The following is a 26,265-nucleotide window of genomic DNA, read 5'->3' as shown; positions in this document are numbered from 1 at the left end:
ATTCTCACTGCTAGGTTGAGAAATGACTGAACCAGGAGGGGAAGGGTGAAGCAGAGAGACTGGTTAGAAGGCTGCTGGGATAATCCAGGTGACAGATGATGGTGGCCTGGACCAAAGTCAAAGCAGTGGAGGTGAGGAGAAGTGGTCCGTTCTAGACATAATTTGGATACAGGTTGTGGAGTGTGTGTGTGTGTGTGTGTGTGTGTGTGTGTGTGTGTGTGTGTGTGTTAGGGGTTATGATGAGAATTTCTTACTGTTGTAGTAAAAAAAAGAAAAGTCTGAGAAACACCGCTCTTGGACCAACTATATTTGCCCTCCATTCTGTTCACTTTAAGGTGAACTCAGAGGTCTTGCAAATGCTTCAGGCATCTGGGTGCCAAAGAATCAAGAGTGTGTGCCTGTAATGGGTGAGGCAAGCAGGGGGCCACTACCTTGGCTTCATGGGCACCGCTGACCTTTTCCCCTGAGGTTTGTGGAAATAAAAGACCCCTCTGCTGGCCTGCTGGCTCGCTTGACATCATGGGCCCAGCCACACTCTGGTAGACTGGACCCACTCAATGGGGTGTCAGATCACAAGTGAATAGATTTCCTTTTCTTCGTTTCATAGATAAGAAAATGAGGTGTGGAGAGCTATGGCGACATGTCCAGTATCCCAGATCAGGTTGGTGGCAGAGTTTCAGTTTCTGTCTGCCACTCCAACCATGGAGGGGAGGTGCTCACGGCCAATGGCCATCTTCCAGTGCTTGCTTTCCTTCCTGACCTTATCTTTCTACCCAGCCCAGAGCCCTTCCCTTGTGAACTAGACCAGCTGTGCAGTGGCTGGGGTGGTGGCGCAGGCAGTTGATGTCTTCAAGTATTCTGCTTTTCAAGGAGCCCGTTGACCACCTGCCTGCAACCTCTGGGCTCCCACTGACTCAGGCAGGGCAGGAAGACAAAGAACGGCAGCCTAGACTGCTGTTCTAAAACAGAGCTGAGGGTATGTATGCAGCTATTGTTATTTTAATTTTCAGGCTACAGAGTTGCTATGGGCTCATTTGTGTCCCCTCCAAATTCATGTGTTGAAGCCTTAACTCCCACGACCTCAGAATGTGACTGTATTTGGAGACAGACTCTTTATAGAGGTGATCAAGTTAAGATGAAGTCATTAGGGTGGGCTCTAGTCCAAGATGACTGGTGTCCTTATAAGAAGAGGAAGTTTGGACACAGACACACATAGGGACGACCATGTGAAGACACAGAGAAAAGACAGCCATCTATTAGGCTGGTAGAAGAGTAATTGCGGTTTAAAAGATTAAAAATAATTGCAAAAACCGGAATTACTTTTGCACCAACCTAGTAATACAAACCAAAAATGGAGGTCTAGAACAGATCTTTCCTTCAACATTTAGTCTTAGACTTCTAGCCTCCAGAACTCTGAGACAGTACATTTCTGTTGTTTCAGTCACCCAGTCTGTGGTACCTTGTTAAGGCAGCCCGAGCAAACTAATACACGAGTCATCCTGTTTTCTTAGGTTACAGGCCAAGGCATGACAAGTGTGATCCCTCCTGGTCCAGGCCTCATGCCCCAATTAAGAGGCAGCCACAGAGGCAGAAGGGGCCATGGAGGGGGGAGTGGAGAGGCCCAAGCAGAGCACTTCCCATAGCCTCTGCTCTCAGCGTCTTTCCTATTGCCTCGCAGGGCCAGTCGGGGGCAGTCCATGAGTGGCTGTGGGAGACATTTCCAGGCCCTTCCGCATTTCTGGGAGGAGATTCCATAGCTAGAAGTTGCTCCCCTGTCGCCTGAAAGCAGCTGCAAGTAGGTGACAGAGGAGGGCCTGCTTCATAGAGATAGCCTTCTCCCTAGGATCCCAAGGCCAAGTTCTCCTGGGGCTGGCTCAGGAGCCGCCTCTGCTTTTTTCACCTAGGAGCCAGAAGACACTTTAGCTGTGGGTGCACCCGCTTGGTGCCTCCTGGAGAGGAGCTGGGGGCTGTGTTTAGCACAGGCACCCTTTCCTCTCTTTCTGTCTGTCTTTATTTCTAAATAAAAGAAGGCAGTTCCTTCGGCACCGGGAGCGAAAAGGAGGGAGGGGGCCGAGAAATGAAAGACTTGGAGAGTGTTACACATAACAGTGGGCGTATTTTATGGAAAGCAGCCGACAATCAGTGTTTGCAGACGCCTTTTATTTTATATTATTTCCTCATCTGTTCAGCTTTCTTGGGCGTGAGCCAAAAAGTTAATATTCTCAGTCAAAGTCGGCCTTTTATCTGTCAGGTTCAAAATGAAACCGAGTCGCTGGGGTTTTTAAAGCATCTCAGCCAAAAGGCAAACACACCTTCTCAGCAGCTCTGGCCCAGGGGCTGTCACTGGGTCTGCCACACCTGTGAGCGGCTTCCAGTGAGGCCCTTTTGCTGGGGCTTTTGATTGCAGGCTACTGTGGCTCCTTAACCAGGACATGGATCACCACCCCGGGACCCCAGCCTGGCTGTGGCCTTTCGGCATCACCAGAATATAAGCTTGGTGCTCTCTACCAGTGCCTGAGTCACCTCACCAGATCACGCTGGAACTAAGGGCAGTTTGGCTAGTTAAAAGGAGAAAGGTTGAGAGGAGGTAGTTAACCCCTGCCTGAGTCCTTCCTGGGGTTCTGGAAGGAGTCTTAAGGAATAGTGGTCTGAACAGAGCAGTGGTGGTTTGCAAGCATGCCTCCAAATTCTCTGACAGTCCCCCCAAGAAAAGGTGAAATTTAATCCCCCTCCCCTTGAATATGGGCTGGCTTTTATGACTCACTTCTAACAGATTGTTACAAAAGTAACAAAAAGTGATGCTGTGTGATCTCCAACGCTAGATGATAAAAGATGATTTCTCTCACAGAACACCCACCGTGGGAGCCCTGAGCTGCTCTGTAAGAAATCCAGCTGTTCTGAGGCCACCATGCTGGAGAGACTATGTGGAGACATGACACGGAGACCAGGAGCCCAGCTGTGCCAGCCCCCATCTGTTGGAAACTTCCCAGCCCAAACACCAGACACGTGAGAGAAAAAGCCTTTGATATCCCCCCACCTCCAGCCATCTGACTGCAGTGGCATGAGAGGCTCCAAGTAAGAACTGTCTCCCTGAGCCCAGTCACCCCGGAACCATGAGTGGTAACGATAAAATGATTGCAGTTGTATTGCACCATTAAGTTTGGGGTGGTTTATTGTAGCAAGAGATAACCAGTACATTGGCCTTCTCCCTTCTGATTTTGTCTCATCTAAAGCAAAAATTGTAGAAGGTATGTCCCTTTCTGCTGTGCAAATCCTCCCTGGGCAGGACAGCTTGCAGGAAGGGGCTACGGACACGTCAATAGGCCTGAATTGCAGTTCTGATTCTTCCTGACATACCACCTTGGGCCACTTTCTGAACCCTCGTGGGCCTCAGTTTCCATATCTATAAAATGGGGGCGATAGATAAAACTAGCTTCACAGAGATGTTGGAAGGGTTGAATGAGATGGTAGATGTAACTCCTAGATTTCTCAATGCTATGAGATATAAGATCTATAAATAATACATTTCTCCACATCACAAGTGTATGGTGGGAAGATATATAACCTGTAACAAGTGTAACATACATGTAACTCTAAAAGGAAAGGGGCCCTTTGTAAAATATAAGAACTATTCAGAAGCTCCTTCTTATTTTTATACTCTGTCATTGTTACATGGGGACAACCAATGAAACCATTCAACTATGGAGATTAATTTCATTCCGGAAAGCCCATGGCTTTGCGTTCCTCCCCATTACACCCCAATTGAAGTGAGAGCCTCTTCTGCCAATTTGGGGCCTCCCCTGGATTTGGAAGCCACCTAAAATACAGTGGGGTGTCCCTCAGGCTCAAACTGCAGAAGCCTGTCCTCTATCAATTATACCCCACCCAACCCCAGACCCAGCTGGACTCAATAGCATATTTGGGGATCAATTGAAATTGGAAATAGGCTCTGCAGGAGAGAATGAGGAGCGAGAATTTTACCTCATGCTATGCTGCCCCCGCACTTAGCTTGGACCCAGAATTCTGCTCGTCTCTCTGAATGCTCTGCCCTTAGCACCAACCCCTTGGCACTTCTGGGGGTCGCTCCCTTCCTTACAATATGGCTGCTGCTAATAAAGGCATAAATGCTGCAAAGCACTTATTACAGTAATATTATCTTTATTATTATCCCAGCATTACCAGGCCGTGCGCAGGGGCCGGGGAGGCGGGAGAACCTCTTCGGTGCTGTCAGTAATCGGAGGAAGGCAGTTTAGTTTAATGATAATGACTTACACTTACATAGCTGCCCTCATCCCAGAGGACCCTGGAGCACTTTACAAACACACTCTCACTCTGAGCCTTTCTAACAAACCTGAGCCACAGCAATGCTTATAAATAATATATAATCTGAGTGCCTCTATATACTGCAAATGCATGATATAAATATGTATAAATGTAACAAATATGATTTTTGCATGTTACATTTATAATCTTTAAAAAACTGCTAACCCATCATGGGTGTGCAGCCACAAAACAGGCTCATAGGATGCAAAGTCCAATAAATATCGATACTGCGCAACCATTTACAACAGGTACCAGCCTGGGGCTTTGAAAAGCTAAGGAAATCGTTCAGGGTCTACATTCACTGGGTTCCTCTTTCACTGGGAAGGTCATTCTCAGGTCAAGTTCGTTCAGCCAGTTCTAGCTCAGGGTGCATCAAGTATACAGATATGGACAGTCCAGGATGCCCGCCAGGGCTGATTCTGAAGCCTTGACTCTGATGCTGTGTGATCATGGACAAAGCAGGAGGCTTCTCTGGGCCTCAGTATAATTGGATATAAGGCTCTATGGTAGACTGGTATTGTTCTCAACTTTTCAGGCCCTTGCCATATTGATATTATATATTAGGCCCGTTGCCCTGTGGATTTGTAGTACTTCATATTAGAGTAGGCAGAGTTTACTTCCCTACCCCATGGATTTGGGGTTTAACCATGTTTTCTCATTACTATTGTATGTAACAAACTGCCCCGAAACTTAATAATGTAAAACAATAGCCATTTTACTATGTTCATGGATTCTGTAGGTCAGAAATTTGGTTAGGGCCTAGCGGGGATGACTTGTCTTCGCTCCTTGATGTCTAGAACCTCAGTTGGAGAGATTAGAAGCCTGGGTGCCTCAATGGCTAGAAACTGGGACCATCTGAAGGTTCATTCTCTCACATGTCTAGAGCCTGGGCGAGACAGCCAACTAGAGTCTGCAGGGAGCCTCACAACATAGTGGTCTCAGAGAGTAGTCAGACTTCTTACATGGCAGCTCAGGGCTTCAAGTGCAAGTGATCCAGTGAGAAGGTGGAAACCACATCACCTTTTATGACCCAATCTTGAAAATCAGTGTCACTTCCACTGTCGTCTATCATTGCAGTAGTCAAAAGCCCAGCTGGACTCAAGGTGAGAGGATTTAGTCTGCCTCTTGATGGGAGGAATGTCAAGGTCACAATTGTAGGGAAGAATGTGGGGTGGGATGTATTGTTTGACCATCAGAATTAGTTTCCTATGCTGCTTAGCAAATTACCACACACTTAGTAGCTTGCCACCATGTACATTTTCACCATTTCTGTGGGTCAGGAGTTTGAGCACAGCTTAGCTGGGTCTTCTGCTGAATGTCATAAGGCTGCAATCAAGGTGTCAGCCAGATTTCATTCCTTTCTGGGGCTTGGGATCCTCTTCTAAGATCATGTGATTGTTGGCAGAATTCAGTCTCCTCATCTGTGAAAAGACCTTACTAAATAGGCATGGTAAAGATCAATGGTAAAATCATGTGAAGGTACTTGGGATACCAAGATGAGCTACATAAATAGTCATTATTATTCTCCAACTAGATTGCAAAATTCCTGAGGTCAGAGACACTGTGTTAGATTCATTTTGAATGTACCATAGAACCTAGAACAGAGCTAAGCACATGGCTGAGTCTCAAGAAATACTGGCTGGATGGATGCATTGAGAGGTGGGTAGATGAACAGGGGATAAGCACTTGAGTTCCAAGGAGAATTTGAGAGCATATCAAGTCATGTGAGGGGGTAGATATCTGGCGTGTCTGTTACTATCACATACATAAAAGCTGGCCATTGGAATGAAACATAGGAAACTTATTTTGTCTCCTTACTCTGGAAGACAGTCTGATTGCCTCTGGGGAAAGGTACGGTGGTGTGGTGCTTACAATAGGGCCTTTGAAGTCAGACCGACTTGGGTTTGAATCCTGATTCAGTCCTTTTCTAGTTGAGTGGCCTTGGGCAAGTTATTGAACCTCTGAGCTTTTAGGTTCCCCATTGATGAAGTGAGGGTTATGGAAGGAATAGAGACAATGTACGTGAAACTGCTCACAAAGCCCATGTAGATGCCTGTTTAGCCTCAGTTGATATTATGAGGGGCATCAAGGTATAGTATGTTCAAATTCAGGCTCCAGAACCATGTTGTCTGGTTCAAAGCCTGGCTACGCCACTTCCTGGCTGTGTGATGTAAAGCAAGTTTCATAACCTCTCTGGTCCTCCTCTTCCTTGAATGTAAAATGAGGATAATCATTTATATGCTTCATAGAATAGTTGTCAAGAATAAAATAAGATTATATATACATATAGTGCTTAGAATAGCACAGGGCCCGTGTAGAATACTCAATGAATGTTAGCTGTTGTTGATTTTCTACATCATTTGCTTTTCTTTTTTCGCCTCTTCCCCCTTCTTCTCCTTCTCCTTTTTCTTCTCACTATGCATTAGTGGAGTCCTTCCTGTTAACCATCTCAGTTCTTTGCTGTCTGTATTGCAATAGCCCCTGAGGTGCCTGAGAACTTCCCTGATTCTGTTCAGCAGACATGTAACCGTGGGGTGGGAGAATTAAGTCTCACTGAGCACCACTCCCCTCTGGGCCACCCCAGCATCCCCCTAAGCCACTTTCTGGAACTGCGCCTCCCTCCACACCGCTGCTCAAGCCAGAAGCCAAGAAACCGAATCTGATGCCTTCCACTCGTTCACCCCTCACTTTCAAACAGTCACCAAGTCCAGTCAGTTCTCCCTCCAGAGTCTATCTGGAACCTGTCCACAGTGCTTCACCTCCATGACACCACCTGGTCCCAGCCACCATTATCTCTCACTAGGACATAGCCAGAGTCCCTAACTGCTCTCACTCTTGCCCCTGCAATCTGCTCTCCACTCTGCAGCCAGAGGAAAAATTGTCACTTCCCTACTTAAAACTTTCCAATGTTTTCCCACTTCACTATGCATAAAATCCAAACTTCTCAGCACAGCCCTCAGGACTCCGTGTCCAACTCCTACCACCCTCCCTCACTCCTTAACAAGCCAAGCCCCTTCCTGCCTCAGGCCCTTTGCATCTGCTGTTCCTTTTGCTCAAAATGACCTCCCCATCCTCCACCACCCCCAGAAGACTCAGCTTAATGTAACATCTGGAAAGAGACCTCCCCACCCATCACCCCTCATTTAAATTAGGTCCCTTTGTATCTTCTTTGACATCTGTTCTGTTCCTTTGTAATACTTACCACAATTCATAGTTAAATATTTGTGTGCTTATTGGACTGCTGATCTCCCCATTGGACTCTCAATTCCATGAGGGTAGGGAGGGCACTCCTAGCCTGACATATAGTTGGCCCTCAAATACTTATTGAACAAATGAAAGCATTTACAACTTCCTAGGTCATTTATGAACCTTTATAAATACACATCTAATACTTATAGCAATTCCTACTGAGAAACAGACTCAGAGAGGCAGAGACAAATTTGGCCAAGGTGACCCAGCTGGTGAGTGGCAGAACCAGGAGTGACGCCCGTGGCTCTCTGACACCCAAGCCTTTGCTTTCTCCTCAGCAGCTGGGTACAAGGCACCGTCCTCATGCTATGTGGTTAAAGCATCTGAAATGTGCAGATGGGAGCAAGAGATCTGTGCCCCCCACATGGGGTGGGAGTGAGGATGGGAGCTCACTCTGGTTCCCTGTTTACCTGTAGTAACTAAAATTATACAGTGTGGGGTGGTGGGTGCTATGATACACCACCCAGACCCCCTTTCATGGAAGGACTCTCTGCCCAGCTGTGGGGAGTGCTATTCCTAGACAGCTCTTAGCACTCAGCCCCTTCAGAGACTGCCACAGCTGCTGAGAATGGCCACAGCGAAGACCACACCATTCCCACGGCAGCTCACACCCAGTAGCTCAAGTGGGGTATAAAGTTCTGGCTATCTTGCCTCAACTCATAGCAACTTTGATGGACTATGTGAGCTCCACAGCTCCTGTGGGACAGCCAAGGCTTTTCCTGGGCCTGCCTCACAGCTACCGTGTTTCCCCGAAAATAAGACCGGGTCTTATAATAATTTTTGCTCCAAAAGACACATTAGGGCTTATGTTCAGGGGATATCATGTTGAAAAATCATGCTAGGGCTTATTTTCCAGTTAGGTTTTATTTTCGGGGAAACACGGCAGCCGTCTCCCGCTGCCCACTCCTGCTTCTTTCCCCTCCCTCCCATAGGCACTGATCCCAAGGGCATTCCCTAATAAACATGCCACAGGCTAAATTCCATCTCAGAGTCTGCTTTCTGGGACATCCAACCTGAGACATTCAGGTATTCCAGACTTTCCCATCCCCTGTTTAGCTTTTGTACATAGTAGTTCGTGCACTTTTACCAAGGGTAGGCCCTCCCACTCCGTTTTTTTTTCTTTTTCTTTTTTCTCCTGGAGCAGGATAATCTATACCTTGCTATGGAATACTCATTCCAGCACAAGGGTTCTCCAACTTGAGCACATTGGAGGATTTGCTAAAATACGGATGGCTCAGCCCCGCACCCAGAGTTCTTGATTCAGTGGGTCACGGGTGGGGCCTGGGGATTTTATTTCTAACAAGTTGCAGATGATGCTACTGCTGTCCAGGGAACCCTGCTGGTATTAGGGAAGTAAGGAAAACCCAGATTGTGGTTCTTATCTCAGTTCTAGTGTCTGCGGTCCCTTGGCAAGGTAGCTCCACAGGGTGGGGAACTTACATTTAATTATGTTTAAATCATCAAAAGAAGTCTGGACCCTTGGGTGGGGGAGAGAGGTCAGGAGACTGAACACCAGTAAGTTGTCCTTGCCCTCTGGCTACACAAAGTTTGCATCCAGCCAGGTTCCTGACTTCTACTTCTGCTTTGCATTCAACATCCTTCCCTCCCACTCCCCAGCCCCCCTGAGCCACACTTGCTCAGGAAGCCGTCTCCCCAGGCACGTCTGTACCAAACACTCAGGGCAAAGCCACTGAGTATTCAAATCTACTTTCTGTATCCCTTAAGCTGGAAGTCTCCAGAAGAGCCACGAGAAAACAGCCAAGAGGTGGGCCAAGGCTCAGGGAACTAATTGAAGAACGACTCCTCTGCGGGGTGTTAATACCTTGCAAAAGAAGTGAATCTACTGGCATTTTTTTAGAGTTTAATAAAAATATATATGCACCGTGAGAAAATCACAGCAATAATTCTTTGCACCTTTGTTCCAAGAAGCCCAAAGCACTCCCCATATATTATCATATTCATTATCCTATTTTCTTCACGTTTCTCATTAATTTTTTTCTGAGGTGATATATTAATATGAAATTCTAAATCACATTAAGGAGACCACGAGCCCAACTCGTTCTCCTCACCCTAACTCCACCTTTCTTTTCTCCCCTTTCCATCCATCATCTTCACAGCCCCCCTCCTTCTTCCACCCAGGGGAGGGTAAGTGAGAAGCTGGTAAGCAGCTGATGGGGGTCTGTTAGGAGATTGGAGGAAGGAGGGAGTCAAAGTGGTGCTTTGCCAGTGGGCTACTCTCTCAGTCCCCCTCCCCAGGACCACTGGATCAGACCAGGACTCTGAGGCCCCTCAGGGAAGGGAAGCCGTCTTGCAGCCCAACTCCCCTTAATGTGTGTGAAACCTACTCCCCCCCACCTTGTGTGCAAGAGGGAAAAAATCAGGCTCATTACAGATATTATCATGCAGCACTTCATATTTCAAAGAGCTTTATAATCACTAATTAGTTATTGCCAGAGAATATGGAAATGGCACCTTGCTGGAATTCCACAGACTGGAGGCCAGAGTTCTGCAGCGCTGTATTACTCCTGCAAGCAGGTCAGCGGAGTCTGGCTGCCTGGCGTGGCCTGGTACTCAGGAAGTGTGGCCAACCATAGGACAGAAAGCATGAGGCTTTTAGCCCTGGCTATTGTGGTTCTGAGTGGATGCTCCCAGGTCACTGGACCGCATTCTGTTAGCTTAGGAGAGCCTACAGACATGCTAATGCTTTGGGTGGCAAAAGAAAAGATACAGCTGAAAATTGAAACAGCATCACAGCCAGAGAGGCAATGAAATATACCCTTCCCACTGCGCTGAGTTCAATTCCCCACACAGTGGCTGGAATGGGCCTGAGGTTCATGCCAAGGCTACGCTGTGTGCACAGCAATGGTGAGCCCACTCCAGAAGCTTCCTGAAGATCTCAAGGGCACACAGGTGTTCTGATCAGATTCTGAAGCCCCTTATTCCTATTCCTTTTTCAGTAAGAAATGGCAACCATAGGGCTCGAACAGGTATCAAGGGCATCTCTCCCTCCCATCCTGGTCCTGTATCTACTCCATCCTGCCTAACTCCACTCTCCAAAAACAATTCTTGAAGAAGGTTAAGATCAGTGTGCAGCCCCTTCCAGAGAAAGGAGGAGCAAGGAGCAGCCTCATTCACCCTGGATAACCTCAATCTCATTTGAATTTCATTATAAATCCGCTCAGAAGCTGGAGTCAGAAGGGGCCTCAAGGAGGCGGGCCTTGGCCAGGCTGACTCAGCCTTCTTATAGGGACACTGTCTTGCATGAAAGGGGAGGATACAGCCAGCACTTTCCTTTAAAACTCCATCCCTCATATTGCCTGTAAATGGGGACTGAGGAGACACTACCTGAAAGAAAACTATGAGCAGGGCCAGCAAAAGCTTACCTTCTAGCAAAGCATGCCCACACAGGTTAGAAGGAGGTAGGAAAAAGGCTGGGAGGTGCTTCTGGATTACAGAAATCCCACTGGACCTTGATCTTAGGAAGCTCCAGCAATGCTCTAACTCCTGGGGAGTGATCAGAAATCTCAAACACCGATGTCCGCTGCTTTCTTCTCTTTCTGGTAATGGGACATGCGGAGGCCACTCAGTCATATTATTATACTTCCCTAATAACTCCAGTGTTTGTGCCAAAGCAGAGCAAAGATGAAGAGATGGAAGTGCATGTCTGCTGGAATTAGGCTTCAGTCTGTCTTCTGGAAGCATGTGTCTACAATACCCAAGATTTTGCATCCCAGAGAACTGTTTTGCTCGTTGCTGGCAGGTTACCTATCAGAAGCTGCCTGTTCTTAGCACATAACTGTGCTGTGAAAGAGATTGATGTGCCCCTGGACCTAATTTCTCAGCACTCCAGCGGGAGAAGGAACCTCTCCCGCCTTTGCCTGCATTGCAGATGGCAGCCCTCATAATGAGAATGCAGTGAGGGCCAGCCTGTTTGGCAGGGACAAGGGGGTGGGGGTGGGGCATTAGACCACACAGAGAGGTTTCCCAAGGCCTTTGGGAGCAAGCACTTATGCAATCTGGGTCCTCCTAGGACATGACAACTAGTCCCTCCTGTCTTTCTTTCCTCAATCAGTTTCGTGCTCAGGCAACTGGCTGGGAGGTCCAAGGCAAAGCCTTCATTTAGTGCTTAAATTACCCTCTTAGCACCCTCCTCACCATGTCCTCCTTGGCATCCTGAGGTCCCAGGAGTCAAAGGTATCTCTCCTGAGATAGGGGTGGATAAGTCTGCCCTTCCTCACGATTCCAAGGCCAAAATGGCCTCCCTCTCCCTCCTGCTACCCAGAACTGCCATGAGGTTTCCCAATCCCAGCCTTCCTTTTCAGTCCAGCCGCTTTCGACACTCCAAGCAAACAAAATACATCTCCACTGAGAAGGCAACCTACATCCTTGCTTCTCAACTCAGACGACAGCTAGAAGATGGGCCCTATGAAGCTGGGGAGTGCCCAGCCCTCAGCCACCGTGTTCTCTGGCTGCAGCTTTCAGCCACCTGCATTACCACCATGAGAATGGACTGCCAAAAGAGCCTACAGGAAAACTTGCATTATCTGCTAAAATCTACTCTGCTCCCTGTTATAGATACTGCTGAGTGTGCAGGCACACAACCACACCCAGACACACTCTCCCCCACACACTCACACATGCACGCTCCCTTGCTGTCATGCAGGGCGGCCTGTGGGGCCTCTAGTCCCGCTCCCCACATAAGAACACAGGATGTGGCTAGGCCAAAAAGGAACACCCAGGGAGCCATAGATAGGGGAGCCATACCGCTATAGTCTCACTGGAGGCACTATAGGCTCACTGGAGGCTGGATCCACACGACCTGCAACCTGCTGTCCACTTCTCTGCCTGCCACCTAACCGACTGACCAACCAGTGCAGCCGCGGCAGTTATATTAGTGGCTAATGGCTAACTGGTTACAGCTGACGGCCAACTAGCCACAGCTGATGGCCAACTAGCCACAGCTGACGGCCATTTACTACCCGAGCCAGCACCTTTCCACGTGAGGCTGAGAGCCTGGAAACTGCTCTCTGGGACTCTGTCCCCACACTTGCATACTCACACCTGCACATTCACTCACACAGGCACACGCTCGCACACACATACCTCACTTGCACAAGCACACCCACTCTTACAACCATGCTCACACACTCACATACACGCACACATGCATGCTCGCTCACACTTGTACACTCACAGACACCTCACTTGCATAGACACACTCACTCACACATGCACGCTGGCTCCCATACACTCACACACTTGTTCTGGCTATGTCCTCAGCCCTTGGATACTTCTAGCTTTAGATTTTGATTCTATTACAACTGGAGTAACAATAAGTCAGGATGGGAGTGACGGTGCAGGGAAAGGAATGGGACCATTCCCTCTGCCATCCTATCCCAATTGCTCCCCCTTTAGCTAGACAGGTGGCAGGGGGAAGTGGTACTGGAAAATTTGACAAAGAAAGGAAGGCAAGGGAACAGGAGAAGGTAGGGAGGAGATAAAAGGAGAGCTGTGGGAGACCCAGTGCCTCTGCTGGGGGTTGGTGAGAGTGGAGTGGGCAGTGCTAGGTGGCCAACTTCATAGTTCCCTCTGACCCCCAGCAGAAAGACACGATGTAGGGAAAGCAGAGGTTTGGGGGTCAGGCCCACCACTTGTACAACCTTGGGCCAGGATGTCACTTAACCTCCCCAACCCTCAATTTTCTTATCTCTAAAGTGGGGATAATGGTACTTGTCTCTTAGAGGTGATGGGAAGAGGAGCAAAAGTGTTTGTATAGTGACCTCAACAAATGGTCACTATTTTCACGGATGCCTAAATTAGAAGGGATCTTGGAAGGTGTCAGCTCTTGGCCCCATTCGTAGGGGACAGCTTGGGACACATGGTGATATGCTTCCTTCCTTTACAACAAAGCCATGTCCCTCATGACTCATTCCAGTTGACTAGTCACTAGGGTGATGGTGCAAGGAATGGCAGTGGTTGTCGATTACACTGGCAGAGGCAGGAATGGAAGGGCTGAGGGGGGTTGTATATAATGTTAACACAGTGGTATAGGGCAACTCCAAGGACAAATTCCAAGGAGAGGAGAAATCTACCTTTTTCTCCTGCGTCTGGGGAAATAAGTTTCCAATGACTTGAGGTTTGGTCAAACTATCAGACAGGACCAGAGACATGGGAACCTGGAGGCACGCAACCTATCAATGCAGCAAAAGGATAGAAAAAAACTCCCAGCTTTGTGATCACTTGCCCCAGAGGAATGTGGCTGCTGTCTTGAGTGGTTCCAGATCATTCCCTCATCCATTCTCGGAGCCTATGGGGCATCTTGAACAGCAAAACAATCAGCACAGGAGGCTGTCAGTATAGTGGTTAAGGGCACAGACTCTGGAATCAGACCTCCTGTGTTTGAATCCTGGCTCTATAACTTACCAGCTGTGTGACTCAGTTTCAATGTACCTCCGTTTCCTCATCTGTAAACGGGGAGACTCAGCTCAATGCTAGACACATAGTAAGTGCTATTGCAATGTCTAATCTGATGATTATGGTTATACTCCTTGGCCAGTTGCCCTGCATTCACTCAGAAGTGGGGGTGGGTCAACTATGGTGCAGGGCTCAGTTGCAGCCTCACAGGAGGCCTGGTTTAGCCTAAGAAATAAATCCCAGAGAGCCCGCACATCCAGCTGTCTTTCCACCAGAGTCCCTGGAGTAGATCTTGTTTCACCAGGAGATCTAAATCTTCAGTGCAGACCCACTCCTCTCCCTCCTCTTCTCTTCCCAGCAGGTATGCTCAGTCAGCAAGTTTTCCCACCTGTTCCTCCTCCATCTCTATAGCCTCAAGCAGCAGCAGCTCTCTCATGAACCCGTTTTCATAAACCCTGTTCCTAGCACAGGGCAATGCCAAGAGTGTAGGACCAGAGCCTGACTGGAGTCCTGGCTCTATCCTTTACTAGCTACTGACCTCAGGCAAGTCATAGAACTTTCCTGAGACTCAGTTTTCTCATCTGACAAATGGGAGTCAAATATCTGCTTACCCTACTCCCCAGGGGTGCTTTAAGAATCAAACAGGAATGCTTGTGAAGGCACTTGGTAAGCTGGAAAGCACCAAGCAAGCCACCCACTGCAAATCTTCATTCTGTTTTTGTCCCTACTCTGTTGAACTGTTGTTCAAAGTGAGACCACGAAACTTTCTGCTTCTTCTAGCAAGAGTTTCTCCTTCCTAGCTACATTTGTCAAATATTACTGTGTGACAAACCACCCCAAAATACAGTGCCTTCAAATAATAACTGATTGTTTTTTTCTCATGAGTCTTTGAGCTGGCTGTGTGCTTCTGATCTGAGCAGGGCTGGGCTGGGCTCATTCATGTGCCTGTGGTCAGCTGTGTGTTGTCCAGGAAGCTTTGGTGATTTGGGCTGAGCTCTCAAATGTTTGAGTCCTCAGCTGGAACCACAGAGCCAGCACAACTCTGCTTCACTTGTCTCATTCTCCACCAGGTTCCCTGAGTTATGTTCTCATGGCAGAGGCACAAGAACAAGAGTGAGGAGGCCCAATCATGCAAGAAGGCAAGCAGAAATGTGCATGGGCTTCTCAAGGCTCTGCCCATGTAGTTTGCACATTCTTGTGAGTGTTGAAGTCCCTGTGAGCCCTTTGGGATTCTGTAGGCAGGGTGGGGGAGGGGGAACACACAGCTGCCTCCGTGTTCAGGACTTGGCCTGGAGGCCTAACACCTCCATGTCTGCTTGAGCACTCTCATATGTGAGCATATATCTCCCTTTTGAATAGTTTTCCTTTGAATGTAGAGCTTTTATGCAGTACACAACCTGAACATCCTTACCTGGCATCCCTGAAGCTCCTGTGCCAGAGGGAGTACACAGAACTCGGAACTTCTGAGCCTCATTTTCTTCTTCTGTAAAATGGAGCTAATGGCTGCTTTGCCCCTAGAGTGAGAATCCCATATAAATAACATGAGCTCATTCATATGAAAGCAACTCTTAAACTGTGAGAGGCCCAGAAATGTAAGCTGTTATTACAGGTAATAGTGAAATCTGAGTAGACAAGTTTTAACGATAGAGCCAGAGAATAAAATGTAAAAGAAGGGGAGACAGTTCTCAAGATAGGGAGAGAGTTAAGAAGGAAAGCAAAGACTCAGTAATTAAGAGGTTGCAGGGGGGCAGGCAGAGGAGAAGCTGGGAAGGGGCAATGGGTAAGGGGTTTCCTTTGGCCCCTGGCCGACTTGATAGAGAAGTGAGCAGGGGGAATGCTGGGCCAGCAGGAATGAGGGAAACTTAAAAGAGTCAAGGCTCCAGACCTTGCTGCCTGTAAAAAAGAGTGAGAATGCGGCCCACGTGTGCCTGGCATCACTGTTTACTTTTGGCTTCTAGCAGCCCAGTGGATCCGCAACACATTCCTCGCTGAGCCATTCTCTGGCCCCAGCTGTCTGGCTGCAGGCTATTCCCTGAGTCAAGATAAACCTATCTTCTCCGGCTGCCCTGGTCTTCCATCCAGCTCCCCCTCGAAGCAGTCCCCCGAGCTAGACTGCCACGCCGAGGCGAATCCAGGTATGGCTTCCAGGTCCACCGGGGCTTCTGGCAGCCCCCGCGTCCTCCCAGTACCAAGTCTGGTTCTCAGGCCTCGGGGCCTCTCCTCCTGCGCCCCTCTGGTAGCAAGCAGCGCGGCGGGGGAGCGTCTTAAGATAAGAGGTCTTCTAGGGAACAGTGCAGAGCGTACTGTGCTGGGCCGAGAGGAACAGGCTTCGGCTCAAGTGAGGGCAGGGACTAGGGCGGGGCGGGAGGGGGATGGAAGCCCCGTAGGAGGCAGGGGTGGGGGTGAGGAAGTGAAGGGGGCAGGAAGGGAATAGAAGATGGAAAGAAGGGGTAAGAAAAATGATGGGGTGGGAATAGAAGCAGGGGAAGAAAGGAATGGGCGAGAAAGGGGTAAGACAGGGTGGAAAGGAAGGGCAAAGGTGATAGGAGAAAAGAAAGGGGAATGGGAGGGGTAGGAGGACGGGTGGAAAAGAAAGGCAGGAAAAGGAATGGAGGGATGGCAAGGAAGAGTGAAAGGGAGGCAGAGGGGAGAGAGAAAGGGGGAGGAGGAGAAAGGAAGGCAAAGTGGGGTGAAGGAGAGGGAAGGTGGAGGTGAAGCTGGGGGAAGAGAGAGGAAGGAGAGTAGGAAATGAAGGTGGGGGAGGGTCCGAGAAGGGGAGGAAGGGAAGAGGGAGGGGTGAGAGGGGGAGGGAAAATGGGAGAGAGGGGAAAGGAAGGGGGTAGGAATGAAGGGGGAGAGTGAGGATGGGAAAGCTTTGGCTCTGCTTCTTGTCCCTTGTGACTTGAGTGACCCCCCCTCCCCAGCACCCCCCTACACACAGACACACATAAGCACGTGCGCGTATACACACACACACACACACACACACACACACATTTCTATGAGGAATTTTGTAAAAAGAAACCATACAAAAGGGAGAATAAGGGAAGGAGGAATCTTGAGCAAAACTAGGTGTATGAGTTCTGAAGTGCTGAAACCCGAGGCCAAACAAGTCCCGGGCTCATGCTGCCTGCGCCGCTCAGCCAATAGACCGACTCAGGAGTTGGGTCATAGAATAAGCCTTTATTATCAGAGCACCGGTGGTCTGAGAAGGCAATGGGTTAACACCTCCAGAAACTACCTTCACATTCTCAGACCAGCCTGGGATATTTAAGGAAAAATCTGGACATTCCTCCAGAGGCCACGTGATGTGCCCGGGGTCTGCATGGAGTCTTCCCTCAGGTGATGTGGCTCCAACGTGGTCATCGACCCAGGAGCAGTGATGACAGTAACCTGGAAAGAATGCTAGGCCATAGAGATTGTGATCAGTAAGCAAGGGGTACTGTGATCATAAGCAAGGGGTACTGTGATCATAAGCAAGGGGTACTGTGATCATAAGCAAGGGGTACTGTGATCATAAGCAAGGGGTACTGTGATCATAAGCAAGGGGTACTGTGATCAGTAAGCAAGGGGTACTGTGATCATAACCAAGGGGTACTGTGATCATAAGCAAGGGGTACTGTGATCATAAGCAAGGGGTACTGTGATCATAAGCAAGGGGTACTGTGATCATAAGCAAGGGGTACTGTGATCAGTAAGCAAGGGGTACTGTGATCATAACCAAGGGGTACTGTGATCATAAGCAAGGGGTACTGTGATCATAAGCAAGGGGTACTGTGATCATAACCAAGGGGTACTGTGATCATAAGCAAGGGGTATTGTGATCATAAGCAAGGGGTACTGTGATCAGTAAGCAAGGGGTACTGTGATCATAAGCAAGGGGTACTGTGATCATAAGCAAGGGGTACTGTGATCAGTAAGCAAGGGGTACTGTGATCATAAGCAAGGGGTACTGTGATCATAAGCAAGGGGTACTGTGATCATAAGCAAGGGGTACTGTGATCATAACCAAGGGGTACTGTGATCATAAGCAAGCACAAGTTTCAGGGTAATTATCTAAAGTAAGAACTGGACAGGGGCCATTTCAAGCTCGAACCCCAAGGAGGGGGTTTTTCAATTGTTAAGCTCTAGGGCAGGGAGAGGCAAGGCCAGAGACATTGCAAGGCCTCGTTTCTGGGGGTCCCAACCGGGGCCTGTTTCAGTGCCATATCCTGACTTTGGACATCTGAGTGTTGCACAAAAGTCGTGGCCCACTGCCAGGTGGGACAGGCCTTCAGGAAAGTCAGTGAGTCCAAGTTCAACCCCTCCTCTGTCTAGAAGGTTCACTGGTCAGAGGATCATGGAAGCAGGTGACAACTTGCCCTAAGGACTAGTTGTCACATTTCTAAAATGGGCATAATTTAAATGCCTCTTTACAGGAAAGTTAAAGTTCAATTAGGTTAAAAAAACAAACAACCAAAAGAAATGTGAAGGCCTTGGTCTTAGTAGTTGTGACACAGCCTTTTATTAGTGCCTATAGGAGGTGCCAGTTGGTACCCCACCTGGGCTAGAACACCTATCCCTCAGCTGCTATGTGGGGCCAATCCCTTGTCAGATGGGAGCCCCCTTGCCCCAAAATGCCTGGGAGATTACCACCCCTACCTCCTGGGCTACTGGCCGCCAATGCCTTACTAAGGGGGGAGATACGAAAACCTACACCGTTGTCTCAAGGTGGGCAACTCCAGAGCTCCCCTAGGGATCTGGCTGAGTCAAGACTAGCTTAACGCACATCTGTTCAGCTTTTCCCCTGCTTTCCTCACAGGCTTCTCTTGAGAGACCTCTCTTAACAGATCATTTACACCTAAATTCCTGGCTCAGGCTCTCTTCTAGAGCTCACCTAAGACAGCACCTTCCTCGGGATAAGTTGTCAGTGTGCTGGGACCAAGAATGGGCCTAAGATTGGCGATGGAGTCCCCCATACATGGGAGGGCCACACACAGCCCTGTTCTTACCCAAAGGGGCCAGGTCAGGCCAGCTCTGTGAACCTCTGGCAGGTTCCAGGCTGCCCTGGGCTGATCTTACCTGTCCTAGGAAGATTAGAAGAGGAAGCTAGGTGGTCATTCAAATGACATAAAATAAAAACAAGCTGGGAGGGTTACCTAAGACACCAGGCAACCTCTAGCCCTAGCAAACAAGGTTGACTCTGTACCTGAAACATTCCAAAATGGCTGCTAAGAGGCCTGTAGTTGGGGAAGCTGGGGGAGCGGGAGGCTACTGATCTTGGGGACTTGTGGGAATGAGGGAATTTGGGAGTCATTTAGGGGTTGAGGAGGAGTCAGGGCACACTTAAATGGGGGAGGTGCCCACAAAGATTCCCATTTTGTGTGCAATTAGTCTAGGGATGCCCTCATTAGCATAAAGTTCATAAATTTGCATAAAATTGCTTGAGGCCGTAACCACCAGTACAGAAAATAAAATAACATGAATCAATCAGCAGGACTGGCTTCAGTTGGAGCAAGCCTGGTGTTAGGGAATCTCCTTCTCCTAACTCAGGAGCACTGGGTTGGCTCAGCTCAGCTATGAGGTGGGGGAACCTGGAAGGAAAGCCCTGCCACCACCCTGCCTGAAAGTGGGGATTAGCAGTTGGGCACAGGAGGTATGAAATGAGGGCCAGAGCCAGCAGATGCAGCAGCAGGCCCTGGCTGGTGGAGAAGGTGTGAGAGGACAGCAAGGAAGAAAGGACATGTGAGGAGAGTCTGCTGTGTGTTAAAGGACGGGTACTAATCAGCCCAATCCCCATGTTCATCGAGGGCCTTTTCTGCCTCTGGCCTGAGCCACATATTCTCTCACTTGATTCTCACTTGATTCTCAAGATAACCATAGGAAACTGGTACAATGACCCCATTGTAGAGATTCAGAAACATCAGTTCAGAGGAGTTGCAGATTTGCACAGGAGAACACGATCAAATGGCAAATCTGGGCCTGCCTTGCTCTGGAGTCTCATAGAAACCTCTCAGTGTGAATGGCACCTGGTCTCCAGCTGGAGTGCAATAAATATTTGTTGAATAAATGACTGATTATGTGGGTGAAGGGCTTTAGAACAGGCCTCCCCAAGACGTGCCCCTTTGGCATGTGAATTATTTTGAGCTGAAGGCAATTGAGACCCTGTGGGCTCAAGAAAAACGTTTACCTCTCTCTTAAAGAATTTAAATTGGGGGGTCTTGCCCATAATAAGAGATATCAACAAAAATAACCTTTTATGACCTATCTAAAGGGCAGGGCAAAGTTCTAATTACTGAACATCTGCTCTTCTTATAGTCCTGAAATGACCTTCTTCCCCTCTGAAGCCCCAAGGTGCCTTACCTTATCCTGACCTCAGGATGTCATATATACCTCATTTTCTCTTTCTGTCTCTGAACCTCTCATGTATGTGGGGTTCCCGTATGTAGGTATGTGATTAAATGTGGTCATTTTCTCTTGTTAATCTGTCTCATGTTGATTTGATTATTAGACCTTCCAAAACAACCTGGAAGGTGGAGAAAAGTTTCTTTCCCCCACATGGGAATGAGCTTTGAGAGGCGGTGAAATTCAAACCGAGGATGCTGTTGTGGCATTTCTTAAGGGAAAACAGGTTAAAAGTGAACCACAGGATACAATTTCCTTAAAAAAAAAAAAAAAAAAAAAAAAAAAAGCAAGCTTTATCAGTCATCTTGGGAATCTGGGAAGATGCAGCTAAATCACATTTACCCGCCCCCCCCCCTTATAGTTTCTGTGAGCTAGCCTTTCAGTTCTCCTATGGCTTCACCCCATCTTTTCCTTTCTGCTTGCCCACCTTCTGAGCCCTGCCCAGCACTCCCTGGCATGCCACGTTCTTGATTCTGGCCTGGAACATGTGGTCCTCGCTGAGGAAGTCAAAGCCATAGCTAACCACAGCTACGAAGCTGAGGTCGTGGATCCCGAGCCCGTTTCCCACCACCAAAACTGTAGGACTCCTTTCTTTGATTCCCATCTAGTAGCAAGCCTTTGGTGACGAATCACCAATTGCTCTCTCCATCTCTCCTCTTCGCTTTTGCACTGACCCTGATGGTTTATAAGAACTCTCAGGGATTATTATTATTATTATTATTATTATTATTATTTTTTGCTTCTGCTCTCCATGATCCTCCTCCTCTCCCAGAGCCACTGTTAATGAATCAAATTGCCCTTTGACTTGAATTATGGGGAAAGAAGCCTCACCCACTACTCACGATAGATGGGGTGCCTGCCCCTAGATCCACACTGGCCTCATTGCAACGACTCAGAGTAGATGTTTATTTTTGAATCTCACATCCTTTATCTGAGAAAATGGACTACCGATGGGAAACAATTACCTACCACTTACCCCACAGGGCTGATGGGAGCAGATGGCACGTGCGATGGAGAAGCAGCACAGTGCATTAATGTCATCAGCAACGATCACAGCCATAATGAGTCCACATCACAGGGGCTGAAAACCAAAGAGAGGAAAGAGCAACAGCTGGGCACTTCAGCCAGATGTGGTCACAACCACCCAAATGGCTTGTTCCAGTTTCGCTTAATGGGCAGAGAACAGTGTGAAACTACAAGGGGACCCACAGGAAACGGCCCCTGCTTTCAACCTTGCCCCATTATGAGGGAGCCACTCTGCAGGGAGCACGTGGCAATCCATTGTTTACCTGGGCCCACTGAATTGCTTTTTTCTTCTCTGACTGAATAAAGCGTGTGTGTGTGTGTGTGTGTGTGTGTGTGTGTGTGTGTGTGTGTGTGTATGCCTCTGCTCATTCTGCCCAGAAGGAAATGCAGGAGACAGTCATAGTAAGGTCTCTAAGGCTAGGAGTAATGTTCAAAGATAATACATAATGGATGTGGGAAAGACCTGCGGCAACACTTCATGATTTGCTGAATTTGGATGCTGTGATATCAGCCACTGTAAAGACAGAACGACAGGTCAATTTCTTAGCTAGAGAAAGGACAAGGATGAGGATCAATGATCTAGCCAGTGTCCCTGACACTTCAGAGGGGTTTGGGCCGAAAAGGAAAACTCACCCCACTGCAGAGTCTCCTCGACCCCTGTCCAGGTTGCATCACAACCATAACTTTGCTCCCCACTCCCACTCCCCCAGCACCTTTTCTTTGGGCTATCTCAAAGCTGAGAGCAGGTCAAGGATGCCTTTTGTATTCTTTCCTCTCCCTCCCAGCTGGACCATGAAGTGGGTTCTATACCAACACCATGTACATGTAGGATCTTAGCACACCCCTAAGTGTTTGGGGACAGGTTTTTCTTATTAATTGTAACCCACGGAGAAGGTTTTTGCTGGCACCTGGCTATAGACAGTGGATGAACTCTTCAAGATGCACAGCTAGATTCAACAGAACAATGACTCCAGAAAAAGTTGCATCATTTGGAGAAGCATCAATATTTACAGTGATTGTTTAACATATTTTGTTATGTGTTTGTTTGTAAATAAGGATGATGTTTGTCAACATAAAGCCTAAGCATTTCATGTTTTAGTTAATCTTTGCATTCACATTTTTCAGTGGCTGTGAATGCTGACGAACTTCTCATCCTGCCTGGTCTGGCTTCTGTCTCAACCACTCCAGAGAAATTGCTCTTTGCAACTACTTATTTGTTGCTACATTCAAAGGATACTTACCAGACCTCATTTTACTTAACACCTTGGCAGCTTTTGACACTGCCGACCCCATCTCCTTCCCAAAATGCTCTAGCTCAGCACTGCTCAAAAAGCATGCTTTGTGGCCCCATACCAATAGGCAAACTGTTGCTGGTCTATAATGAGATAAGTACAGAAGCTAAGAATAATAGAAACTTTTATAGCAATTCAACAGTAATTTTTGTCTGCTGAATCTAATAATAAAAATGGAGTTTGTATTTTGAATGTCGTTGTTAATTTTTTGTTAATCCACTTTTGTTGCATTTTATTACAAAAGTATTGTCTGAGACGTGTGTGTGTGTGTGTGTGTGTGTGTGTGTGTGTGTGTGTGTGTGTGAGGGACGGCGGGGGCAACCCTAGTCCTTCTCCAAAGATAGTGTAAGAAGCACTGCTATAGACTCTCTTATCTTTTCTGAATCTGGCTCTCCTGGCTTCTCTCCCACTCTGCTCTTTTGAAAAATTTGCATGTTGTCTTCATCTCTCTCACCCCCACAGATTTGTTCTTTCCTGATGAATTCCTGTACATCTATCTATTGGATCTCAGCAGAGAGGCCATCCCATTAGAAAGCCTCTCTTCTGTACTGTTATAGAGCCCGGTCCTGTCCATGCAGTCCACGTAACAATCTACATCAGATTCCAGTGCAGCTGCAAAGCATCATTGTTTCCTCAGCCCCTAGCCCAGTGCCTGGCATGCAAGGGAAGTCCAATCAACCTTTGTGATATGAGTGAGTTTCACAGGAGGCGGCCATGGGAGCACACCATTCACCAAGTTAGAAGGCATTTTTGATCCACTCATTTCCTCTTTTTTCTTTGCCCTCCGTAAGTCTTGCAGAAGACATCCTGATTGTCAGAAATTAACATCGAATTAAAAAGTGGTATAATCCCTTCTGTGGTCCAAGTCAAAGTCAGAAAACTGTATGCTGCAAATCATCCTATAGGTTATATGATTTCTCTTTTCTGGGAAGGGGGAAGGGCCAGCAGTGGCTTTCTCTCACCAGGATGAGAAAATTCATCCTGATGGTCTGAGTGCATCCTAGGAACTGCCAGCCTATGTGGAGGAAATTGCCTCACCTTGATTTAAACACAGATGGGGAACCTGAATTTAAGTTTTGGCCAAGTAGAGTGTTACCCACCAAATGAAATTCCACAGCCTTCCCGGTACCTGTACTTCAGTGTCCTGTAGGGTGAATGAATGGCAGCCAGAGTGACTCTTGGGGCTAATCTAAGAGAAAGACTAATTAGTGATCCTATAGCACACTGAAAATAGAAATGTCAAGTGTTACTATTAATAGTCATGTTTCCTCTGCTCTTGATTCCAAGGTCCCTTATGCTTTCACTCCAGAACCTCTGGAAAGTCACAAGAAATGTGATTTGGAGGGAAAAGAGAGCCATAACTGTAGCATACCTCAGAATGACTGGAAAAATAAAATGTGGGTGAATATGCTACCTTTCTGAAGTGACTCTGAAGACTAAAACTCTAAGAAAAAGGTTAACTGCTTTAATACAAAAAATGTATAATTTTGGCATTAAAAAAAAAGAAAAGAAAAACCAGAAACCATTGAAAGACAAATGAAAAACTGGGAAAAAATATTTTACATAGATGGCAATTGAAAGAAGAGTATCCTTAATATGTAAAGTGCTCTTACAATCAATAAGAAAGTGAGGAATACCCAAATAGAAAAATGGGCAAAGGCCCTGAGTAAAGCAATCCACAAAAGAAGATCTACAAGTCCACTGTATGTGAAGAGTGAAGAAGTTATGTTTTATTTGGCATCTCTTTGATTACCAGTGAGACAAAATTTGTAGAATATAATTTTTCATTTATCAGATTGGCAGAGATTAAACATATTGATCATCTCCAAGCAAAGTTAAGGGAAATGGGCATTTACATTTCCCACTAATGGGAAATAGTTACAGCTTTCCTGGAGAGCCATTTGGCAATGCATAACAAAAGCCTTGTCCTTTGACTCACAGATCCCACCTGTAGGAATGAATCCTAAAGAATAATCAAACAAGTACACAAAGAAGTGCATGATAAGATCGGTTATCTCAGTGAAATTTATAGTAGCAAAACTAGAAGCTTTCTAAATGTGCATCAATACCTGATTGGTTAAGCATACAGTTGAATACTATGTAGTCACTTTAAAAATATGAATAGCTCTATATCTATTGATATGGAAAGGTGTCCATGATGTGTAGATGTCACTAAATGAAAAAAACAGTTGAAAACTGGAGGTGTGGAATGATTTGACTTTTGAGTATTTTAAAAAGTGTGTGTGTGTGTGTGTGTGTGTGTGTGCAGAAAAACATCTGGGTAAAAGTGCTCTGCAATCATACTTTAAATGATGAGATTACAGGTGATTTTAATTGTCTTCTTTTATACTTTTCCATAATTTCTTGATTTTTTTTTACAATGAAAGCATAGCTATCTCCATTGAAAAATATGTTCCAGGGAGCATTTGGTCTAGTTATTCTGACTGTTTTACGGAGGCAGAAGAAGTGACAAATGAAGACATAAGTACATAAATAAAAATAAAGAAGTGAAAATTTTAACCAGTGGTATTTTTTTATTGTTCCTCCCTGAAATTACTATTTTATTACTCATTTTGGAATGCATCTACTTTATTCATGAAAGCTTCCCTACCCCTAGCAGCTCCACCTTTTTCTTTTGAAAATACCTTGGAAGATTCTGTCACCCTGAAATCATTGGGTAAAATACTTTTATTTTTTATTTTTAAAATTGCTAATAAAAATAAATTTCAATAAACTCTGCTAAAAAGCATCTCTCCCCAAGGACATATAGTATGATCTCAATGTTCTGAGTGAAGCTGTGTAGAGAGGTCTCACTGGGCCCAACTCCACTGGTTTCCCTCTCCCCAAGTGCGCAGGGCACCCTTCACCCTTGCTGGGAGTCAGCAGCCCTGCTAGTGCCTCAAAGTGACCTTTCCATGTATCCTCTTCTGGTTATGTTCTTATAGGACCAAATCTGGGATTCTACTCATGTTTAGAAATGTAACCTGTTATGCCAAAGTGTCTTCTGTTAAAAAGTCTTATGTCGTCTTAGTATCTGGACAGGAATATGAAGGCTGCATCGATCTTTTGCTGAGAAAATGCTAGAGAAATAATATAGTAGAATCACAGTTGTCTGGACTGTATTATTATCATTATATATCAAAAGGTATATAAACATATGCATATATGTTGTAGCTGCTTACTCACAGGTTGTGAAAGAATTCATGAGGCAGGTAGAAATACAGAAGGATTTATCAAAGTTAGAGGAGGGTCGGCTGGGCAGTCTGCTGGAGACTACTGCCCCGATTCTTTGTTTCATCTGAAGTTTTATATTTTCTAAACAGGATGTAAATTGTTTTGGCCTACAGTGGAATCTTCTACTGAGTTGGGCTTTGTCCGTTGGGGTGGGGGAAGGTGCAGTTAAACTGGTTATCACAACCTTTGCATATGTAAAGTTGAACCATATGAAATTCCTTATATTCAAATCTATTTGACCTATAGAAATGGCAAGTTCATGTGGTTCAACCTCACATGTTATTGGTATACTGGCAGTATCTGGACAGTTTTATACTATTAGAAGAATTAAACATACTAATAT

Source organism: Rhinolophus sinicus, chromosome 18 (assembly GCF_057876585.1).
Source record: "Rhinolophus sinicus isolate RSI-liver-muscle chromosome 18, RSI-T2T, whole genome shotgun sequence".
Taxonomy (NCBI): domain Eukaryota; kingdom Metazoa; phylum Chordata; class Mammalia; order Chiroptera; family Rhinolophidae; genus Rhinolophus; species Rhinolophus sinicus.
The sequence above is the reverse complement of the archived record's forward strand: the minus strand, read 5'-3'. Positions refer to the sequence as shown.